General features: G+C 45.7%; 1 long non-coding RNA gene across 1 annotated transcript; it reads left to right on the top strand.

Annotated features, from left to right (window-relative positions):
* The first annotated feature begins 3,654 nt into the window (after positions 1–3,654).
* On the top strand, positions 3,655–5,415 carry LOC139060617 (uncharacterized). The gene is made up of 2 exons (XR_011514970.1): positions 3,655–4,041; positions 4,106–5,415. It is a non-coding gene; the product is annotated as an uncharacterized lncRNA (long non-coding RNA).
* The last annotated feature ends 587 nt before the right edge of the window (positions 5,416–6,002 follow it).

Below are 6,002 nucleotides of genomic sequence, written 5' to 3'. Positions count from 1 at the left end.
ACGCGGCCACGCTCTCACTTTCCTACCAAAATACGCACAGTAAAACCACTAATAGATATTTGTCTTGCCACTTCCAGGCTACCATTTAAAGACTACAAAGACTCAACGTCCCACCTGGCTGCACGTGTTAGAGCACGTGGCACGAAAGGACTCTCTAACCATCCTGCAAAACCAAATGTACTCGAAGTACACCCGCGCAGCCGAAATACGAGAGACGAAAAAAAGGGGGAAAAAAAGAACCACCCAATTGCTATTTAAAGGCAAAAAAATCAGCAAATAAAAAACAGAAGCAAGCTCAAAGCATGCACAAAAACTTATGATTTCGTCGCCGCCACGGAGCCCCGAAAAGCACGTCCATTCGCCACAAAATCCAAACAAAAAAAGGTGAGGACTTACGGAGTCGCCATCTGTCGGAATCGCCTCCCTTGCCTAGTATGAGGGATAACGCGGCTCGATCCTCATAGGTTTGGCTACAGTATTCTAGGCACTGTAGTTTGGCTTACGGCGCTCAATAGAAACACCACGCGGCAGCCCTTCTGGACATTTCTGTAAGTACTCTCAAAACGAGGGAAGTTTTTTACTGTTAAAATAATAATCTTGGGCAAGCTGAAAGCATAGAATCGTTTACAGACGCTATCTCTACCGAACATGTACAATGAGCACCACTGCGCGCGGTCGCCGTGATGGAGTCTCCCGAACCGGCTTCTTGCGTGAAAGGCAGGCAAACGCTGTGAGTAAACTATGTGAAATATGTTCCTATGATGGGCTGTCTGCATAACCGAATGGAGAATATCAGAATGAAGCCTCAACGCAGCGACTGCCCGGGCCCGCAGCGACTGACTGCGCGTCTGCATGCATGTCCGCGCACAATGTTTTGCTTTCGCTGCGGGCGCGTTTTCGTACCGTGCCGTGAGCTTTAGGCCGCAGAAATATGAGCATTTGACAGTACACAAGCAACTGTTGTTGCGCGGACGCTATCAGAGCTGTTCAAAAATAATTTCATTATAGAGACTTCGACGCCTATGGCGACTGTCATGTGCCGTCGCGACGATTCAAACTTTTTTTTTCTTGTAAATTCTTGGACGTTTCAATATTATTTCTCCCGTTGCGTCGCACTGTATGTTTATCGGTCTTCTCAGCATGCGATTTCCCGCTGGTCCTTTTTCGTAACCCAGTACAATAATTCATAACACAAACATGACCATGCGTCATGCATTTTTCTAATGTGCTTCTTACCGCTCCCTTTCCCTTCCAGTGAACTTGCCAGGATCTAGCATCGACAAGTTCGTAGACAAAATAAAGCGTCATGACATTAGTCGGGCAGCGGGCGAGCATCATCTCAGTGCGCGTTTTCTGCCCTTACCGAACATCGCAGTCCCGATCGTAGCAGAAATCTTCCGCGCGTCTATGCTTGCTGCATGCCCGAACCCTCCCTACCGCAGGCGTAGCTTACCTGTGCGCGCTACAAGCGCAGGCAAGTGAAGGTTGGCGGATGCGCTGCAAGAATCAGCAAGTCTCCAAAGAACGTACGTACGCCCGCGAACACATCTTGGTCGCACGTAGGCCGCTTCTACGCGCGTACTGTTCTGCACCGTGCGCCGGCTATCGCAAACTTTGGTTCCGTGAAGCTTCACTTACCGTGGGAAGAAAGCAGCTCAAGCCGCAGTCAATGAATCTAAACGCGAAGTCAGCCTCTTCGCCGCCACGCTGTCGTAGTGATGCGCGGCCACCCGAAGTTTGTTCAATAAAGCACGACAATTCCTCAAGCCACGGCGAGAATATGTGTTTGTGCTCATGAACTCCGAATGGATCGCAAATAGGTCCGTGTGTCGTACGTGTCTCCAGAGCGTTTTTTTCGTATCGCCAGACGTCTAGCTCGCAAGACCGTCTAAGAGCCGCAGGAAGCCCAGGCAGAGAAAAGCAAGTAGAAGGCAGCGATAAGGTGACCTTTTTTAAAAAAAACACGCAAGAACTGGGCAGCCGCTGGTACCTGCGGTTGATGAGAACAGTTCAGTTGGCAGACCTTATGAGGCATGTTTATTTTCATAAAAACCGGTAAAAGCAGCCGATTCGACCTCACGGCCCAATTTGCGAAGTTCATTATGGACTTGTTTTAACATGACTTCGGCAACGATAGTGCAATGAGACATCGCGATTGTTTAGCACTGCTACGGAGCGCGCGCTAGGCACCCTACGCGCGCGTCCGAGCAGCCCGGTTGCGCACAGCGCGACGTGGTTTCGCGAGAAATGTCAACAAGAGAGGACTACTGGCCCGATAGGCGGAGCAACATAGAGTTTCTAAATAAATACCCTAGAGGGAAATGTGGCGCTAGTGTCTATGGGGGTTCTCATGAGCGTTGCCTCAACCTACATGGGAATGATGGGAAGTACAGGCTTCGGATTGACTTCGATCTTTAGACTAGTGGCGTTTGCTTCTGGCGCAGTAAACAAAGCTATACTCAAATATTATCGCGTAAAATCTCATTCTATTCCTGCAGTATGTTATGTAATGTACAACACGCTACATAAACTTTGCATGAATTTGAAATGAAAGTATGGTTTACTATGGTTTGTCACCAGGACACACCAGGGTATGCATACTTGTGCGATTCTGTTCTCAATTTAACGCCAAAGAATAATTATTTATTCATTTTTGTAACAGCAAAACAACCGTACATATACTTATATAAAAATACTCACCAAGTATTTTTGGAAATAAAAATGTTGTATTGTGACAAAGCGTTGCGCCCTTGAGCGGAATGCTAAAAGTGTCGTCTGCTACGACGCCTGCTCGCTGCAAACGCGACCCAAGTAACCACGGATATCCGTGGGACGTCCACAATAAGTCCCAACGTCCATCCATCCGGATATCCAACACGGACGTCCGTGGGACGTACAGGAGAAGTCCATATCCTGTTTGGATGTCCGAAGGACATCCCACCGGGATGTCCATGGGGCATCCCATTTTGAACGTCCGCTGGCTGTCCATAAATAGGCATGCCCAGGATATACACTAGTGAGTTATATATAAACTAGCATAAATATATTGCCGGAAATTTTAGTTTGTTCATATTATATTTGTTTATTTTTGTTCTCTATCGGACACAGTTCATTCTTTTTTCAAAGCAAAATAAATATATTTCCAACTTGATATCAATTCTGCCCACTTTAACATCGCAGTATTAAAATACGATTTTTTTTTCTATCGGTGGGTCATACAAACAATTTGTAGTTTGCTTTAAAAAAATGCTTGTGGATGACTAGCAGAATATATAAGCGCCCATTTGAAGCCACTTATTCGACCTAGAGCCAAGCACTCAAGTTATCCCTCATTATGAAAAGTTCCTGATCATAGAGTTTTGGTCCTGACCTCCGAACATGTAGGTTCAGGTTTATCATTGAAACAGGAAGTAAAACACGTTGTTGGGCTAGTTGGTGCATTGTATTAAGAAAAAACCAGCAAAAAAAAAAAGACGGACACAGGAAACATACACAAGACAGGCCTCTTCCAGCCTCTTTCCTGTCTTCTCGTATGTTTCCTGTGTGCGCCTGTTTTTGGCTGGTTTCTTAAAACAGGAAGTTGTCTGCAGTGTTCAATTGTGCATATAATAATATCATTATAGGTAACAAAAACAAATCTCAAAGGCTACGCTTTTGGTGGCTGCGTGCGTTGAAAGCGATTACGAAAGCTATAATGCGTCAGAGCCGCCATGCATTGACAGTAATCTCAAAGGCTATGTTTTTCTGGCGCCGACAGCTTTAGCAGAAACTAAAAACTCGAAAATCAGATACCGAATATTCCCAGAATAAGTAAATATTTCACTGTGTAATAATAGAATATTTTAAAAACCTATTTATGTTTGCGTAGATGCACGTGGAAGTGTTAGAACCTTGGCAAAGCAGAACGCTGCAGTCATCCAATCCAATCCAAGCTCTAGCCATCGTCGCCACGCCATTTTTCATTCTGCGATCGTTTTAAGGGCAGCGGAGCAGCGTTTGTCACCTTCCGTGCCTGCCAAAGTCTCCTACTCAGCTACCAAGGTATGACAGCTACATCGATTTCTTTTTTAATTCGTTTGGGTATTGAAATGTGTTTTCTTCACAGGTGCCAGGATGCCTAGACTGCGGGAGAAGCCGCACGCGCGAAAAAGAGCGTCGCTGGAAACAAAGACGATATTCGAGGACTTCGCATCTCGCACCGGCAGCCAGCAGTCAACAGCTCGAGAATTCGCAAGTCTAGAACTGTGCAGTGGCGCGCATACCCCGCACGCATGCATTAACATGTGCGTTCGGGCTGTCCCTGCAAACATTTGTACGCCTTGTGATGCTGGTCGCTGCACCGAGGCGACATCGGAAGTTCAGGACGGTGGTTGTGACACTACGCGCACTAAGGACAATGTGCCTTGCTTCCCTGATGGATATACTCTACGTGACGCTTCGGATGGTTCACTTCGCTATGAGAACGGAACAGGATCCCTTAGGAGAGGTGTACGCACAAGTCAATGCGGGTTTTCTGGTAAGCAGGACCCCGGAGTCTACATTTGCTTTAGCTACCGCGGACTCTTCATCGGCGCCCTTTGATTCTCCTGGCAAACAGCTTCTCCTGGCTAATGCGCTCATGATCAGAGCTGTAGCCGTCAGTAGCGGCAAGATCGCCTGCTGATCTCTACGAAAATAAAAAGCTCCTTTTCAAAAAGTGAAGAATATATTAGTTGTTTTTATCTACAAGTTTGTTTAACATCGTGAGAATATGGTCACTACGGCCACGGCGGGGACATTGTAAACGAGAGTACGCATTCGATGGCCAAGTGAGTTTTTATAATTGTAAGAACGCACTACGCCACGAGAAAGAGCTATTGTTTAAAGAAAGTGAAGAATATATTGATTGTTCTTCACTAATAGTTCGTTTAGCCACGTCAGAATGTGGAGACATTGGGAACGAGAGTACGCATTTGACGGCAAGTTGACTTACGAGAACGCACTACGTCGCGAATAACATTTAAGCTGCAATACCATTAAGCATGTCCGTGTGGCACCCCGCGAATGACATTAAAGTTTGAGGCATTAGCCAGTTAATGTCATTTTTTGTGCCCGTGTCGCAGAGTGCTAGCGAAGTGATGTAGTCAAGATTAATTCCTTCATGTCATTTCTGTTGCTTTCGCTGCTTAATAATGCTAATTGATGTGTTTTTGCTCTTTCTTTTTATTCCATGCTGCAAACTCAAATGTCAAAGCAGGGTGGGCAATTAGTATTTTTGTTCTGCTGTTCTCTACCTTGTTGTTGTGCTATTGAAATTGCAAGTTTTCTTCTTTATCCGTGTATTTATTTGTTCTTTGAACAGTACGCATATATCTGCTTATTGGTCTTTTTATGTATATGTATAAGGTGACAATAAACGTTTAATTGTATTTGGAAGTTGGTGTAAGTTCATTTCTCGTTTATTTAAAACAAGAATGCATTCAAGCATTAGACCAATGTAATATATATAATGGTCCGGTGCTTGAATGTGTCCCGGCCACTATTGTCGCTTCAAGGCATGGAATATCCCCGGGAAGACACACACACACACACACACACAAACACACACACACACGCACGCACACACACACACACACATATATATATATATATATATATATATATATATCCTGAACGTCCCCTGAATGTCCATGCTGGATGTCCGCGTCGGACGTACTACGGATGCCAAAGCAATTACCTTTGGATTTCCCAGGGACGTCCCTCGGACGTACGTCGGACATTCATGGATATCCCACGGACATCCCGAATATCCAGAGAGGACGTCCGTCGGACGTCGCCCGGATATCCGTGGTTACTTGGGGAGACTTTTCTCGCAGACGACAGGCACTTGCGAACTCTCTTGCTCTTTCGAAAAGGTTGCGTCGGCTGTCACGATTGCTGAACGTCTTCAAGTACTTTTAAGCACATCTGCTGCAGTGCTAGCTAGGACGCTAGTGGCCTCCTACGAGTATGCTTCATCATAT

Source organism: Dermacentor albipictus, chromosome 5 (genome assembly GCF_038994185.2).
Source record: "Dermacentor albipictus isolate Rhodes 1998 colony chromosome 5, USDA_Dalb.pri_finalv2, whole genome shotgun sequence".
Classification (NCBI taxonomy): domain Eukaryota; kingdom Metazoa; phylum Arthropoda; class Arachnida; order Ixodida; family Ixodidae; genus Dermacentor; species Dermacentor albipictus.
Note: the sequence above shows the minus strand (reverse complement) of the source record. Positions and strands in the feature narration are given on the sequence as shown.